General features: G+C 32.4%; 1 protein-coding gene and 1 long non-coding RNA gene across 6 annotated transcripts in view; both read right to left on the bottom strand.

The window, feature by feature from the left end:
• The window catches only part of LOC134269188 (uncharacterized), a 76,073-nt gene that overhangs the window by 36,071 nt on the left and 22,216 nt on the right, over positions 1-17,786 (bottom strand). The gene's annotated exons all lie outside the window — the stretch shown is intronic.
• On the bottom strand, positions 15,727-16,519 carry LOC134269190 (uncharacterized). The gene is made up of 2 exons (XR_009992519.1): positions 16,407-16,519; positions 15,727-15,927 (listed from the first exon to the last, which is right to left on the bottom strand). It is a non-coding gene; the product is annotated as an uncharacterized LOC134269190 (long non-coding RNA).

Here is a 17,786-nt window from a genome sequence, read left to right as displayed (position 1 = left end):
GAAATTGAAAAACTAAACTAAATTAGAATAATCTAGTTTGCAGTGTTAAGAGCTTCCTAAAGTTAAATATTGACATATATTTTATTTATTTTGTAAGTGCATGTATTGATTTTATGAACTGGAAAAACATGTACATTTATTATTTCAAAAACTTTTTGCAATAATTTTTTTCCGGGAAGAGAACAAAAGTCATTTTAATAATTATAAAATTCATAGCCTATAAGAATATATTTTTGTTTGAAATTAAATATTACTCTAAAAAGGAGACTATTTACTTCCGAACATCCCAAAAATGCGACCATGTGTAACAGACACCAAGTCCATATCATACAATTAGTTTTGTTTTCTCGATCAATAATTTTATTACTGTTTTTTTTTTCTCACACTAGAGATGAGAGTATCTTTGTTTCTGATTTTGCATTCAATTTTCCTTCTTCCTGATTTAAAAATGTAACCTATCTTAAGGGACAACAGTGTACTTCACTACTCCAGCATGGCTGTAATTTGTTATCTTGATGGTTATGGAGGATCAGCTAGAACTGCTAGAAATACTGATGTACTTCCTGAAATGAGCCTTGTCCACACTCTCCTCGATCTCATTATCTTTGAATCTGACCTTTCTCAAGTCAATTTGAAAATTAAACATGTTAAACTTAAGGTCAAGATCTAGTAAATGAAAGGTGCCTACAGATTTATCAAATTTAAAAAATAAATTCCTTTATTGATGCTTTACAACTTAGCTTGGTCAAATAAGGTGTTTCGGGGTATAATTTGTAGGTAAACCAGATTAAAAACTGTATTTTAAACTGTCATTTTCAATGAAAAATTAAGAAAACCAGTCACGAATATGGAAGATTTTTTCATATTCGACATAGGAAATGCATCCAGATTGCCTACAGTCTCTCAGAAAACGGTAATTAGTATGTTCGTGGACTCTTCTTTAAATCAATATAAAAATTAATATAGGTATCCGGTTTACTTTTCAAATTGAATGTCATGAATGTACCGTAAATCTGGAAATTTTTACGTTGATTTATTTTTGCGAATTTGGGTCAAAAAGCTGTTGATTAATTTTTACGCTTCAAATTTTTGAGAATTGTCACTGGCGCTAAAAATAATCACTTAAGATTTTCATATGAGTTTACGTTTCAAATTAGTATGCACTGTTACAATACCACCAATATACTCGCAACGTGGCAAGAAATTGCAGAATTGCTCCAAAACAATTTTAAAGATAAAAAACAAAAGAATTTGCACTGAAAATAACTTTTAAACTAATTTTAACAATTCTTTAAGAGGTTGTTTATGCCGTATAACCTAAAATATAACCTAAATAAAGACAAAATATAACGAATTTTTCTCAACGTTTGTTTTTTTTTCTCACCTAAAATTTACACGCCGTGTTTACAATTGGAACTTTCTAGTAAATGCACTGAGTTCGAGTTATCGCCCATATTAATACATGGTTAGATAATTAAAGCAATATGAGCTGCATGTTTGACATCAGAATTTTTTTTTTTTTTTTTTGCAAATTTGTAATTAACTATTTCAATGACAGAAAAATAGAACATCTATGAACTTCTGTTGTTCATATTTGCGATGGAAAATCTTTTTATGAGCTTTGGTTGAAGCAAAATTGCATTATTGTCATCCTGTACAATAATGGTTTCATATATACTTTATATTCCATCGTACAGAAATATTTCTTCTGAACCATTTTTAAACTTTATTTTGGTCTTATTGATCATAATGGTTTAAGTTACGTAGAAATTATTCATAATAACACATTTTACCAGCAAAATAAATTTCTCAAAAATGCAGCTCATATTGCTTTAAAATAATTGGTCTCTCTTTTTTGGCAAAATAATTAAAAGAGGACATACCGTCTCAGTGCTTGTCAAACCATCGGAGGATATTGCATATAATGAGGGCAATTTACACGCACGGTTAATTAGCTTGTAGTTACAGTAGTATAAACAGGTGTCTCTTTTAAAATGACCAGTGCTTACGATCGCCAATTTACTGAGTTAAAAATAGACACCAACTTTCAGAAAAAAAATCCTTTACATGTTGATTTATTTTTAAGAAAAATATTTCTACGAATGTAATGCACGCGCAAATTTGTTAAAAATTTATCTACAGTAAAAATTTCCAGATTTACGGTACCCCTTTTTCTACATAATTCTGCTAAAGCCGTAAAGTATATGTTCGGGAAAAAGAAAGTTGAAATTGATTATGACGTCATAATGGATCTACCACCAAAAAATTAGTCTAAAGTTATTTACTAGCTAGATCTTGACCTTAACATCTTCATCTCCAACGCCATAATTTTGCAAAGTTAATGGATTAAGAATAAAAAAAAGCTGCTGTGATTTTTCCCCCGCCATTCACAGAAATAGAAAACTATAGATGAAAATTCATCCATGATAGAACTCCTAAGAATCTAAAGAAATATTTCCAATAAACTTTAATTCATCGAATTCAGACATTAAAAGTAACAAGAGCATTGTATCATTGATTAAATGAACATATTAAACTTCAATTAAAATACATTTTCACAACACTAACCATGCATTCAAAACAATAACTTTCTTTTATTTGTTTGCAATATGGGAATACACAGTTTTTGATAATAATAAAACATCAACATATTAAACCCTCTCTACACCTGGTTTAAGGTGACTAATTCTCAAATTTTATGAACTTTCATCATCAATGAGAATATAACATAATATATCATTATAGACGCCTATATGCTTACGAGGGGTGATAAAAAAGTTCGCGAACTATATCTATATTTACAATACCTCAATTCAGATCAGAATGAAATTTGGCACACATAGAGTCATGCACATGGTATAGAAATAAAATATGTAATGAAACGTTTTGTCCCGTGTTTGTGACGTCACGGTGTGAAAATGACGTCATAAGGTAGAGCACTTGTGACAAATTATGGTTGACTCAGCCGTACTCGAGAAATGAACGGCTGCCAAGTTAAACGTATATCTTAGAAATTCCTTTGTAGAAGTTTATAATAATTTGTACACGGTTTATGAAGACAAAAGATTTGCCATAAGTCTTGTCATTAATTGGATTGAGTGTTTAAGTGAAGGAAAAGATGTCTAAAAATGATGTTTGTTCTGTTGCCCTCTGAAAGCAGACTGGGAGAGAGACGTGTCCTTTGTTAAGCAATTTGATTTGAAAGATCGCCAACTTACAGTTAGAAAAATTAATAAATATCTTTACAATAATATAATTATCAAATCCCTAAAATATCGTTTATTTTAGACTTTAAACATATCATAACACATCTCTAAATTATCTAAAGTGAAAGCACCCATACTTTATCCACATAAAAAAAACGACGCTCAAAAGATAGAGAACTTGGGTTTTGGTGGTCACCATGCATGCTCATTCTGCAAAAGGATATCATTATCCACCCATACTATTACAGAGATTTGGCCATTTCTGACATATAGACTGTTTTTGTTGCAAAAAATAACTTGCATGGTAAGTTATTTAAGAGTCAGAAAAATTTAATTATAAGCTTCTGTGACAGAACGCTAAGAAGCATATCACGTGATCCGTGATGGGCAGAATGATTGCAGATGCGCATTAAAAAAGGAGAGGACTACTTTGGAACATTTTCGTCACTGAAACCAGATATCATTTCTTTTACGGAAGTTATTTAATTAGTTCGCGAACTTTTTGATCACCCCTCGTAGATGTCTACTTACATTATATAATGTTTTGTTTATACTTTGATTAAGTAAAATTCAAACACTTTTTTTAAAACTTAAGAGAATATTTCTCTTTCAGGTTAATTATGTACTTTTCTGATACCAGGCGCGGATCCAGGAATTGAAGTTAGAGGGGGCGCCAAAAGTAGGCAAGGGGTCTGGGGGCTCCTGGATTCTAGAGATTTTGTAGGGTAAAAATGAGGTCTACCAAGTATACCTATTTACATTTTCCATACGAAACTGTGATTTACGTAAATTTTGACAATTCTAGGGGGGGGGGGGGGGGCGCCGGGTGCGCCCCCACCCTTAAATCCGCCACTGGATACTTTTATTAATGAAATATGTCATAACTTTTTGTGTGTTTGAGATACTCAGTAGCTGTGCGGGTTTTCATTTCACTCTGTATCTCTTTTCCAAACCCAAAAGCTGTCTCCATTTGTTGACATTTTGAGGTCATTGAGTACTAGTATTTTATGCTAAATCTTACATTCCATTGTTTAGCGTTTCTTTTTTCTTGTTTCGTGTCTTACATTAACGTATCTCCCTATGAAACAACGGAAATAGATCTGTGTCATACTAGATTTGATTTTGTAGCAGTTTATCCTGATTCAACATTGATTTAACTGTCAGTTTTCAAATTGATAGGGAAAGCTCTGTAAGAGAACATATATTAGCTCATCTAGAAAAGTCCATTTATTATAGAGATTCCTATTAAGATTGTGAATGATGACCATTTAGTTTTGATGTATGTGAGCTAACGTAATTCTCCAGAGAATAACATACCTGTATAGGATATGCTATATCATTGCATTCTTTAGGAGTTTATAAATATCATCATCCCTTAGCTGGCATCAAAGTCCATTCCTTTTCATTAACTTCTAAACTGATAACGTAGAGAGACTGCAATGTACTGTATGCATAATACAGTATTATAATATTAAGTTAATGTGCGTACATTGATATTCTTATTGTTAAAAGTCGCATGTTAAGCAACTAAGTTTGATGTTGCAGATCTAAAGGAAATTATGTAGAGAAATCTATTCTATACTGAAACGCAAAAGACACGCAACAAACAGTGATCTACAAGTAAAAATCGATTTAAAAACATCAGAGATTTAATAAAAATGTTAAATGATTATCTTTTAACTGAAGAAAGTAACACGTGGCTGTTAAAACACCCCCGCCCCGGCCATTCAATATACAGCGTGCAAAATTGCCATGCACATCAATTGAAGTTTGATTTCTACAATGCAAAAGGTTAATAATCAATCTCCACATCTGATCGAAAGAAATATTATTTGCCATTTTTGAATGCCTGTTTTCAAATGATGAGGTCGATTTTTCTCTACTCTAGCCTAGGGCATTGTAATAACCCTGGGACTTCCTGTCCAAGGACTTTTCTTCATGTTAAAGACACATAAGAGCATGTTAAGGCGTGATGTAGTGCATTATATATGCCCCTGCATCTCTTTAGGCACCTTTATTTTGAGACTTTCCTAGCACTTAAGTAATTTTCAAGAAGTCTTTACATCGCCTACGGAAAAGAAAAGAGAATTTATTTTTTTCAAGCTGAAGATATCCTTACCTTTTAGATACCAAAAAATATTTGCGGTATAATTACCCGGGTGTGATATTTCACCCTAAAATAGGATGTTGCGTTTCAGTATAATACGGATTACATAGCACAACATATACACAATGGAAGTTGAAATGTGAACAAAGTTTTAAAAATCTAACAACCGTCTAAAAAACATTTTGACCTACATTATTCAGATTGTTCAGTTGTGGGGTCAAAAAGCCTATCAAAGTTTGTTCACATAGTAACTTTCATTGTGTATATGTAGTCCCATGTAATCATGTCAGAAGAAGAAAGATTTTACTATATTATCTCCTTAATAGATTTTCAACCATCAGCTTAGTTTCTTTAAACATTTTATAGATAGGAATATCAATTCACGAACATTAAATTGAAGAATTAAATAAACATTGTCAAGTAATATTGTAATACTGAATTACTAGTATTTATACAGTATATTGATGATTCTCCGTGTTATCAGTTTAGAAGTTAAATGAAAGAAATGGAATGTGATACCAGTTAAGGAATAATATTTATATAATCTCATATAGAATGCAATATATGATAACATATAATATATGAGAATACTAGTAATGTTAGCTCCGACAAATGGTCATCATTCACAATATAAGCAGCATCTTTGAAAATGGATAGGGTTTTCCCTATGAGCCAATGTTTTCATACAAAGCTTTCACAATCAGTTAGAAAACGAACAGTTTATTCAATGTCTAATAAGGATAAACTGCTATAAAATCAAATCAGATATGATCAATATCTATTTTTGTTGTTTTTTCATGGTGAGTGATGACAACCCTTAAATTAGTATGACAATCGCTCCTATCTTAAAGTAACTTTTAATGCAAGAAAGAAATGGTGTTTGAACCAGTTTATATAATCATGAAGATAGTGGTATAGTGTGTTTAACTTAATTTAAATGTTTAAGAGGGAGTCTATGAGAAAACCATGCAGAGAGCTATTCATGTTAGGTTCTCAATTTCACTACCCATTATCATATCTATTCATTTCAAGGTATTGTAAGACTTTTCGGTAAATTTGGTCAAAATCTGGTGATTAGCAAAGTGTATATGAGCGCCATCTATGTTTGTCATTGGCTCAAAATGTTATGAAACACATGAAAAATACCAGTTACCTTTATAGCTTTACTTTATTACAAACAAATTTCTGGGGAAAGATATGGTGTATTTTATACACATATGAACAGTGTTAATCATTTCCATTATAAAACTTTTGAATTTGTTAAACATCCAATGAGAGACAACTCCAATTATCTCAAGATGTTCTAAAAATAGATTTTTCTTGCCTTAATTTTAAGAGCCATAAAACCTGATACACAGTAAAGAGAGAAAAATTTTTTTTGTTCCTTGAAAGGTCATTAAATAGTGTTTTTACCAAAAATTGGAATTTGTCGGATAATAAAATATAACAAAGTTATGATGAAAACAAACCTTTACCAATTTTTAAATCAACGAGGCCAATTTCAGCCCATATTAGACCTAGTTCTTTAATGTTTCAAATCTCAATATTTATCACATATTTTGTAAAATGAAAATTCCCGGTAATAATCCACACCTGGTACAATAAATATCAATTTTGCTTCAATTACAACATTCTGAAAAGACTACACTAATATACCATTCTTACAATTATTTTCAAACCTCAAAGGGTTTGGAGGGAGTTAACTTCACTAATACTTTTAAAGATGATTAAATAAAAATAAGATGTGTTTGTGAAGCACTATACGCCCTTTGGCAACAAAGTTCTGAAAAGTTATTTTCAACATATAGGTCAAAGTCAAGGTCACAAGGTCAAAAGTTATGGCAAAGGTTAAAGTTGACAACAGAAAAACAGATAATCAGACAAACAGACAAATAGGACAAAAAAATATATCGGTACGACCCTTATCTATGGATCCAGGTGCATGTAAAGTATTCCATTACAATATAATGTACACATCTGTATTTAAATATACTTTCAATATCAAATATCTTCAGTAAGTATAGTTGAAGGAGAGTATGATGATTGATAAAAAGTAATGAGCTCCACAGACATGTATGTTTGGAACTTTTTTGAAGACATCGGGTTGAAATGTACTTATAAGACCACATTTAATAATTCTAAACTTCTAATAATCCTTTGAAGCATAAGGCCATGATTGCTAAAAAATATAAAACAAGAATTGATGCAATTTTCATACCATAAAACTACTTGTATTGTCTCTGTCCTCTAAGACATGATTTGAATGTGAATGGATTTACTTAACCACAATGCAATAAATTCAAGCACAGGTAATACAATCGGCAATCCTCGGCTGACTCCGCTGCGCTCCATTCAAACCTCGGATGTGATTGGTGGAGGAATACGCAGCAAATCCTTACATTTCTCCGCCGGAAACTGCCTTATCACTCATTTCGTATTTCGCTCTGCATAACGTTCTTCGAAAATGTTTATTAATTTGTCCAATTCTTTATCGTAAACAGGTTTAGATTACATCCTCATGTTAATAGACTTTGAAAGCAAGAAAAAACTGCTGAGTCTACCACAAAATAACTCCGATTTCAAATGTATGACATTTGAAAGAAATTCAAATAAGATCACATGACGAAATCAGCAAGATGGTAGATCACCGTTGACGTCCGAGGTTATGTGCGAGGTACGAGTCATCCTAGGAAGTCCGAGTGCAGGTAATATGTAATATGACTGTAAATCTATAAAACTGTATTAGAATGTTTATAGAAGAAAAAGAACATTCAAAATTCTACATTAAGTTACATTCTGATAAATTATTTTACCCCAGAATATGTCTCATGTTTGAGAACAAATAAAAAAAAAATTCTGAAAAGATGTACTTTCATTCTATTGAAAAATACACAGTATATCAATGAAATAACATCTCAACAAAATGATATTGTTTGTTGAAACCCTCGAAGTTGATAAATCCCAACAAGAATAAATGTCAATGAATTAAATGTAATTACACGTGTATATGAGGGACACACATCTGAGTACAGATATTATATATATAAACAATATAAGTAAAACTATGGTACAAAAATATTGAACTTAATTAGTTTCAGTCACAGCCATTTGTTCTGTAAGTTCATTGGCTATTGCTTGGACACTGTCAAACTGTTCTGCTGCCTGGAGTTTCTTCAGCAGGATTAGCATTGTTGTTAACATCTAAAATTGTAGAAAATTTATCTTATAATGTATTTAAACTTTATATAAGATTATTAGTAATCACAAAAAGAGAGGCCTATGGGCCACATTGCTCACCCTTTGGCCAGGAAACTTTAGCCACGATGCTGTTCTTAACCAGATTTCCCCCCTTGCAAATTTATATTGTGCACCCCCACCCTACCCCCCTCAGGGGTCATGAATTGTAAAATTTATAATCTACACATGACAGACAAATTCAGTGTGCGAAACTAACCAGGAGAAGGAGATAGTCCACAGGGCTATCTCATTTTAAATTGGGATAGACCTTAGAGAAATGGGACTGCCAGTAAAAAAACACACACACAAAAGTAAACACGAAAAATTGCACTTGTTTTTATATTCATATTTATAACTTTGTACATTTTCATATATACAGGCATATATTTCTATCATATTCATTTTATTGATGAAGTATATGTATCTGTTACATTCTCTTTATTACGATCTCAAAATAAAGTTCGAAATCAGTGTCCGTGCTTCACGAAAATATGTGCCATGTTTATTTTCAAATTATTTGTATATGACCTTCATTCTTCAGACAAGATTATGTTTGTGAAGGACACAAACTGTTAAATTATCTTTGTTGGCTTCCCTTTTAAGTTTTTTGACTTTTTAAAGTTCACTTCGTGTTTAATGTCACGCTTCCATCTAGTAACCAGGGGCCAGAATTTGCTATGACAGATGTGCAACATGAAGCGAGCATTGGATAAAAGTAGTACACAATCATCATTCATTTGTTGAAAGATACGCAATGTTCTGAATTTTGAGATTTACGGTAATAATAATACTTTAGGTACAAAATATAAAACTATGTCTTAGAATTATTTTATTATTAATTACATGCTTGATTTTCTATTGAATCCAGAGAAGTAGAAGTGTATAATACGTACGTCTCGATCTGTTCAATCTCAATTTACTCATGGCTGAAATTGGGATAGACGATTCGGTCTTTTTAAATTCGGATCAGCGTAGCCCGAGTCAACTTGGGATAAATTCGGACTATCGGTCAGGCGTTAATTTTCCACACTGCAAATTTTAATAGAAAAATGTCACCTGAAAAACTCTGGCGACTAAAAGATACAAGATTTTTTTTATTAATTTTGCATAGTCTGAAAGTTTAATGAAACCATTCATAAACATCATACCGAAATAACAAACAGTATCTGGTGCAGGGCAAATATGGACCTGTATATAATAAGGGACAAATCCAATATCAATAAGTGTCTTGTTTGGCGTGCGTAATTTGGTCAATTTACCAATTCCAACGAACAAAAGAAAAACAAAAGGCTCACGGCCCACATCGTTACCTGAATGGCTTTGACCATTCTGTTCTTTCCCAGATTTCCCCCTTGTAATACATATTGTGACCCCCCTTACCCATAATTAGACTAATTAGACTAATTACACTAACCCAGGATGATTTCAAACAAGTTTCATCTTTTCTGGCCCAGTGGTTCTTGAGAAGAAGATTTTTAAAGATTTTTCCTTTATATAATTTCTATGTAAAACTTTGATTCCCCATTGTGGCTCTGCCTTACCCCCTGGGGTCATTATTTGAACAATTTAGCTCTTCCTACTGTCTGACTGAGGTAAGAATTTGGAATAATTAATCCAGAACTATGTGCAACATTTTGTATGCAATGAATATCCCTTTTTTTTTAAATGGGTGGCACAATAGTAGATAGAATCTTCTATCGTTAAAATGATAAATTTCTTACGGACCCGGTTTAACGATAGAATTCGTTCCGTGTATTCGTAATGTAGCAAAAGAAACACGGGCGATAATTTGTAATCAGTGCATTTACCACTGTTTACTACGAACAATCTAGAGAGTTCCGATTGTAAACATGGCAGAAAAATGTTGACAAAATTTATTGGATTTTTGCCTTTATATGGATTATTTTTTGGGGTAAAAGGCATAATTATATGCAATCTCAAAAAGGGTTGTTTTGATTAATTTAGTAGTTATTTCCTGTGCAAATCCTTTTATATTCTTCAAAATCATTTCGGAGTGGATCCGCTCCGATTTGCTACATTGCAAGTATATGGGACGTATTCGAACTGTGGTGAGGGCGTGTTCCAAGACACAGTTAGATTATTCTAACTAGCACAATAGCTCTCCGGGATTGTCATAAATATGTATTTTTTCAGAGAGTTATAGATCTGCTGCAGCTAAACTTATTGTTATGTCATTTTGTTGCCATAAACTTTTAACTACATAAGTAGCAAGTTTAGGAATCATATATATTCAAGACTTAATTGTTTAGGGAAAAAATCAAGTTTAAGTATAATAATTCAAGGAAATTATTTCATAACTTGGTCAGTTTGACAAATTTCTTATTACCTTCAGGCAGTGTCTATATACACGACCGTCGTTTATATAATTTCAATGACTATTCGCACGTGTATATAATTTCAATGACTATTCGCACGACCGTCGTGTATATAATTTCGATGACTATTAGCACGACCGTCGTGTATATAATTTCAATAACTATTCCCACGACCGTCGTGTATATTATTTGAATGACTATTTACAGGATCGTCGTGTAAAACATCAAATATGCTTTGTATTTATCTTTTCTTGTTTCAGTGCTAGACGATTCGTCCCCACAGACCATTCGCACTGAGGCGTTTCGTCCCAATTAAGACGGTTCGCATACATGTACGACCATTTACTTGGTTAGACTTACATGTATCAAATGTATGTAGTAATTGTCACTTGTTGACAGGAATCAATTACAGTAACTCCTTATTGACTTTTGAACTTTGTTGTATTAATTAAACCATTTGTTTCAATCAATTAAGGATATGGATTATGTGGAATAAACAACGTGAACAAATGACCTGATGCACTGATTTAATTCAAACATCTCAGTGCCAGTGGTGCCGATATCTTGTATAATTGGAAAAATATTGAGAACAAATGATGCAAAACCTTAATAAAATGAAAATTTCTCTCGATCTATATTAGGAAATAAAATCGAGAATCTCTCTTTATATTATTGTATATAAAAATGACTTCAATATATTTTCAAAAGGCACTAAAATTTAATTTTCAAAGAATAATTGTCAAACCTGTTTTTATGAACTTCTGTTACTTAAAAAAACAAAACAAAATTTTAGTAATAAATCTCTTCGACTTCCCAAGCAGAATCTCCAAATTATAGTACAGTGGAGTCGCCAATTCCGGGTCGTCTCCTTTTCCGGATCACTCGCGTGTATTTTATGCCTAGTATTAAAATGTAAGCGCAAAAAACTTATTGAATACGCTGGTCGTGAAGAACTGGTCTTTCTGTATGTAATTAATTACAAAATTTTGAATATTTACTTTAAGAGAGCATCCGACAATAAAAATTCTGAAACGCACGCATTAAAGTGTCCAACCAAAGTTCCCGGCTCAAAACTGGTGTGATGCCTCAGTCTGGTTTCGTTTTAGATAAACCATGACAAAACAAGATCTCTCGCTCCGTTTCCAGTACAGACCAAGCGCGTATCTGATTCTTGTTTAGCTGTGCTAGTGTGATTACATCGATACCCGCTCTGGATAGAATTAAATAACTTTCGGGCAGATCTATATCCTTAGAGTTAAGAGTCCAAATATCTGAGGTAGTGAAAGGTTTGTTTAACACAGCTGTTTAAATAATATATCGCCGTTTCTTCACAATCTTCACCAAAATCACACATACCCGACGACATCGCTGCCATTTTCCCTCCATGTAAATAATGACTTTTTTACTCTTCATACACTGAAGAGTTCGAAAAGATCGATATTTCGGTAAAAAATAAAGAGATTCAAAAGTGTATATCTCGAGATTCATTGTAAATCCAAGAAATTCCTTGAAATATGTTGTGTAAAATAACTAATTAAATCAGATAGATAATTATAAACAAAAGTTCATCCGTTGTATCAAACACAGCACTGCGTTTCTCATAGAGATATAAAAAGTCAAGTGAATTTTCTCTCATAAAACCTTTTGAATTTCCCAAATTAATAAGACCTGGTAAACAAAATTCAACTATAAACAAAAAGTTATACTTATTAATTCAACATAAAACACAAAATTTTTCAAAATCATTGATTCATTTTATTTTTTGAAGGGCTTATAAAAGTGCTATTTTTCTTTGAAAATCCAGCCCACCTGTGGGCTATAATTAGATTCGGGGCTATCTCGACTAGGAGGACATCTTTGTTAAAAAAAATTTCACAATAGTTATATAGGTCCATTCTCTTCAAAATTATGTATTTAAAATAATCTTTTTAAAATGTGACTTGTGTAACAAATTTTTGTCCCCCGCTTGAAAAGTGGGGGATATTAATTTGGGTTTGTCCGTCCGTCCGTCTGTCCGTCCGTCCGTCCGTCCGTCTGTCCGTCTTTCTGTCTGTCTGTAACGCTTTCGTTTCCACACGATATCTCGAGAACCCTTTGAGCTTTTGCAATGAAATTTTGCATAGCAACTCCCTATCGACTAAAGAAGACCCCTATTGATTTTGAGGTCAAAAGGTCAAGGGTCAAGGTCATAAATAAGCAAATTATGTCTGTTATAACACTTTCGTTTCCACTCGATATCTCGAGAACCCTTTGAGCTTTTGCAATGATATTTTACATAACAACTCCCTGTGGTCTAAGGAAGACCCCTATTGATTTTGAGGTCAAAAGGTCAAAGTTCAAGGTCATAAATTTATACATTCTGTTTGTATGAAACACTATCATTTTCGGGCAATATTTCAAGAAGATTTTGAACTTTTGCTATGTAATATTATACCAAAACTCCCTAGGACCTCTCTCACTCCTCTCAAAGTGCCCCGCCCCGTTTGTTTTATTAGTATTTATTGTATTACATGTCGCTATTTTTAGCACAGGGGCATGAGGAGAGTTATTGTGTATAAAACAGGTTCTCGGCGGACGTTATGTTCTTATTACATCTATTAGAACTGTTTAATAAAGGCTAAATAAAACAAACACCGTATATTGTGTAAAATTTTGACAATACCGAACATGAATGTATACATGTATGTGACTTCATGATTGCATATAATTTGCTTTCCGGTAGAGCGCCCCGTGGTCTAGTGGTATGTCTCTCGCTTCACATGTGAAAGGTCCCGGGTTCGATTCCCCGGCGAATCATAAATTTTTTTTTCCCGAAATACTTTTTTTTAAACTAAATAATAGTATCAGCAGGAGAAATGAAAAATTTATTAGGAGTGGCTTGTACAAACTCATAAGATCATCATTACAGAGTGTTAAATATTCCATATAAAAAGAATCTTCTATACACATAATAAAGAATAAGCAATCGAATCTTTATATCCATATTGCCATATTTTATTCGCTTCAGTATACATGTATACATTTAATAATTCTACAAATTCAGTCAGGGGGATCCGACCCCCCCCCTCCCCACGAACTGTGCATTGTTTACTTTTTCCCTAAGCGGGGGACACAAATTCTCTGAATTAGCTTGTTAATTTTGCATGATTTTCTCGTAGACTCGCTCTTAAGTATGATATTGGAAAACTACCGTCTTATTCTATAAATTGCTACAAACTCTGGGCCTAACAGATTTGTTGACATATCTAAGTACATCGTACTTAATTTACGATGCATCTATTGATAAATTATATTGAACTGTGTCCAAACATTTTAAGGGTTATCTTATCATTTGATCGATTCACGACTGGTGTATTTTTTTTTTTTACAAAACTCCAAATACATGCATCACTGTCAGAAACTTACAAATTTTAATTAGGTCATGGTGTGAATTGCGAATCTATTTTGTGGCAAGCCATGAACTGCGAACAAGTATGAAAAAAATTCTTGAAAATCTTTTTCCTTTCATGTTTAAAAAAAAGTAGACTCCAAAATTTAACTCCATACTCACTCCGAACTCTACCCAATAACTCCACTCAAAGCCTCCAGTCCATGATTTACACGGTTCTTGCCGGGTTAAAACAAAATAAAGCTGAATTAGAAAGCTGACGTATTTTAATCTTAAATGTTTCAAATGGCATTATACAAAGAGATGCCATTGGTAATTTTTATGTAACACGCGGCTGTCCGCATGGCACAGTGGTTATACAGAGTGCTGCTCTGGAGTCCTAGCATGCTGAACCTTCACCGTGGGTTCAAATCCCACAGCGGGACCTAGTGACTGTGTACCTCATTTCCACAGCTTGGTTATTATATGTTATCTTGATGACGGAACAGCTAGAACTACTAGAAATACTAATTTTCTTCCTAAAACACGCCTCGTCCGCATTCTCCTCAATATCAGTATCTTTGAAGCTGACCCATCTTGAGGCAATTTGAACGCTTTAGACTTAACCTCTTCGTCTCCAACGCCATTATTTTGCAAATTAATGGAATAAGAATAGAGAAAAATCTGTTGAAAAGGTAATGTTCTACGGCCATTCACAACCAGAAGTCTCTGTCGAGACTGAAGCTCTACTGGTTTGTACATATACCAAAGGAAGAGAAAAGTACTTAAGCAGTTGGGAATTAAAACTTAAAAACAGCAATACTGGTATATAGAATAATGATCCTTGATAAAGTCTCTTTATGTTCTTAGTGTAGTCTACTTGTGTACAAGTTATATTGAAATCAGACCAAAACTGTAGGAGTAGCATTTTGAAAGAATTTTACAGAAACTCATGTTTTTAGTAACCACAGCAACATCGTTCATCGAAATCAAAAACCGATATATAGAATTATGTATCTTAGTGTGGTCTACTTGTGTGCCAAGTTATATTGAAATCAGACCAAAACTGTAGGAGGAGTAGCATTTTGAAAGAATTTTACAGAAATTTCTATTCTTAGTAACCATGGCAACATCGTTCATTGAAATCAAAAACCGATACACAGAATTATGTATCTTAGTGTAGTCTACTTGTCTGCCAAGTTATATTGAAATTAGACCAAACTGTAGGAGGAGTAGCATTTCGAAAAATTGTTTACAGACAGACGGACAGACAGCTAGACAGACGGATGGATGCCGGACACATTACTATCGCATAAGCTCTTCTGCTCTCTGACCAGTAAAGCTAAAAATGGCTCACAAAAGGTGAAGAAATGGCTCACTGAAGGTAAAAACTATGAAAATCCTAAGAATCTAAAAAATATTTCCAATTATCTATTAATACCTCGTGTGTGGAATTCAGACATTAAAAGTAACAACAGCATTATATCATTAATTTAATGAACATATTAAACTTCAATTAAAATACATTTTCACAACACTAACCATTCAATAGCTTTCTTTCATTTGTTTGCAATATGAGAATACACAGTATTTGATAATAATAAAAAATCAACATACTCTTGGATAAAAAAAAAATACCATTACTTATGGAACAAGCAACAGAAGTATATTAGGCTATAAAAAATTGAAATCTTGGTTCTCAGGCCCGCGCGCATCCGTTTTGAGGTAGCCGCATTGCCGATTTTATTGTATTTTTGAAAAAATAAAAAGTGGGTATTGCGGAGACCAATCCGGGAAAAAAAATTCTGCCCTCATTTGTTTCGTAGTTTAGTATTCAAATATCACTTCCGGTAGCCATTTACAATGAGATTTTGGCTACTTCATTTGAAAATACATTCGAGGACATTACCTACGATGTTTACACACTGTTAAGCAATGGATAAGGCAGAGAATTTGACCAGAAATGGAAAGTATATCTGTGATTAAAAAAATTATCTTTATGTTAAAGAAAATTCGGAAATTAAAATAAAAAAAAAATACCTCCCTCATCTACTTTATTGCCAATAAAATTAAAAATAAAATGCCGCCCTCCCGCATTTGTTTTGGAGAAAATTGGCCTGAGAACCAAGGAATTAAATTTAGATAGCCTTAACAAGAATATAAAATGAACCTTAATGCTGAACTGTGTTTGGCTAAAAATTACAAAGAACTATATTTAAATAAAGAATACTTTTTGAAACATTTAAGATTTTGACAAAGACAACATCAAATATAGTTTTATAAATACAGTTTGCCTTAAACAACCATTATTTAACATATTTTTAAAGATCAAATTTTATAACAATAGGTTTTACTGATACAGTTTTAATACTTACTAAACACATGTAATAGACACATTTAAATATTTAGTGAATATTCAAATTTATATTATAAGATGTCCTGCATTCATTTACATAAAGTATATTTTCACAAAATTCATTTCTTTCAATGTACCACTTAAAAAACTTCAAAAAATGACATACAATTTCAACTATATTTACGCCAGAATTTTCAATGATATTCAATTTCCTTTTCTTAATAACATTTTCCAAGCAAAGACCCTATCTTTGGTATTCTTTTTTAAATGAAAAATAAATTTTATACATTTGATAAACATCTTTCTTTTTCTTAGCACTTCATAACTTATAAAAACCCTCTCTACACCTGGTTTAATGTGACATATTCTCAAATTTTATGACCTTTCATCATCAATGAGAATATTATATTGAACAGCTGCAACATTGACAAATTATATGTACATTAATTAGGATAAAAACTTAAGAATTGGCTACACTATAAGCATTATTACAATGATTCATTTACTTAACAGGTATCTTCCGTTATAAACATAAATACAGTCATTTAATGGGAAGTTAACACTGGAATGTATATATACTAAAGTCACAAAGCACTGAACACTCAGACTGGTTCACGCTCACCCTTAAAACGATAAATTCTGAGATATAAAATAAGAGATTAAAATTTGTGTGAATACGATAGCAAAATGCTAATGCACAATTGATATTCTAAATAAGCATATAAGTGACATGTGTATCTTTAAATCTTCATACCTTTATATATCTTCCAAGCCAGTAACTTAACCTCAATTCAGACAATTCATACAGATATCAATGCATGATTTTCTTTGAAAGACCAAAAGTTTTTTAAAAAAAAGACACTTTAAACATGTTAAAAATTTACAAGCTATCTCAACAACCATATCTTCCAAGACTTCTACAAAATGTTCAAAAATGCAAACCAATGCACAGGGTTCGACACTAACGGTGGACCGGCGGCCCGAGTCTACCAAAAAATTGGAAGGTCTACCAAATGTTCTGGACTAGATGGACCGTCGGTCCACTTAAAATTTAAACAGCTTATTGAAAAAAAACCAGTGAAATTCCAGGTTTTTTTCTTAAATCTGTTACTCAAATTATTAACTCCTCTTTACCTGTATTTTACAAAAAATAAATATACATGTAAATAATGTTTTA

This window comes from Saccostrea cucullata, unplaced genomic scaffold (genome assembly GCF_032062105.1).
Source record: "Saccostrea cucullata isolate Sc308-1 unplaced genomic scaffold, CSIRO_AGI_Scuc_v1 ctg962, whole genome shotgun sequence".
Lineage (NCBI taxonomy): Eukaryota > Metazoa > Mollusca > Bivalvia > Ostreida > Ostreidae > Saccostrea > Saccostrea cuccullata.
This window is presented reverse-complemented; position numbering and strand designations above follow the sequence as displayed.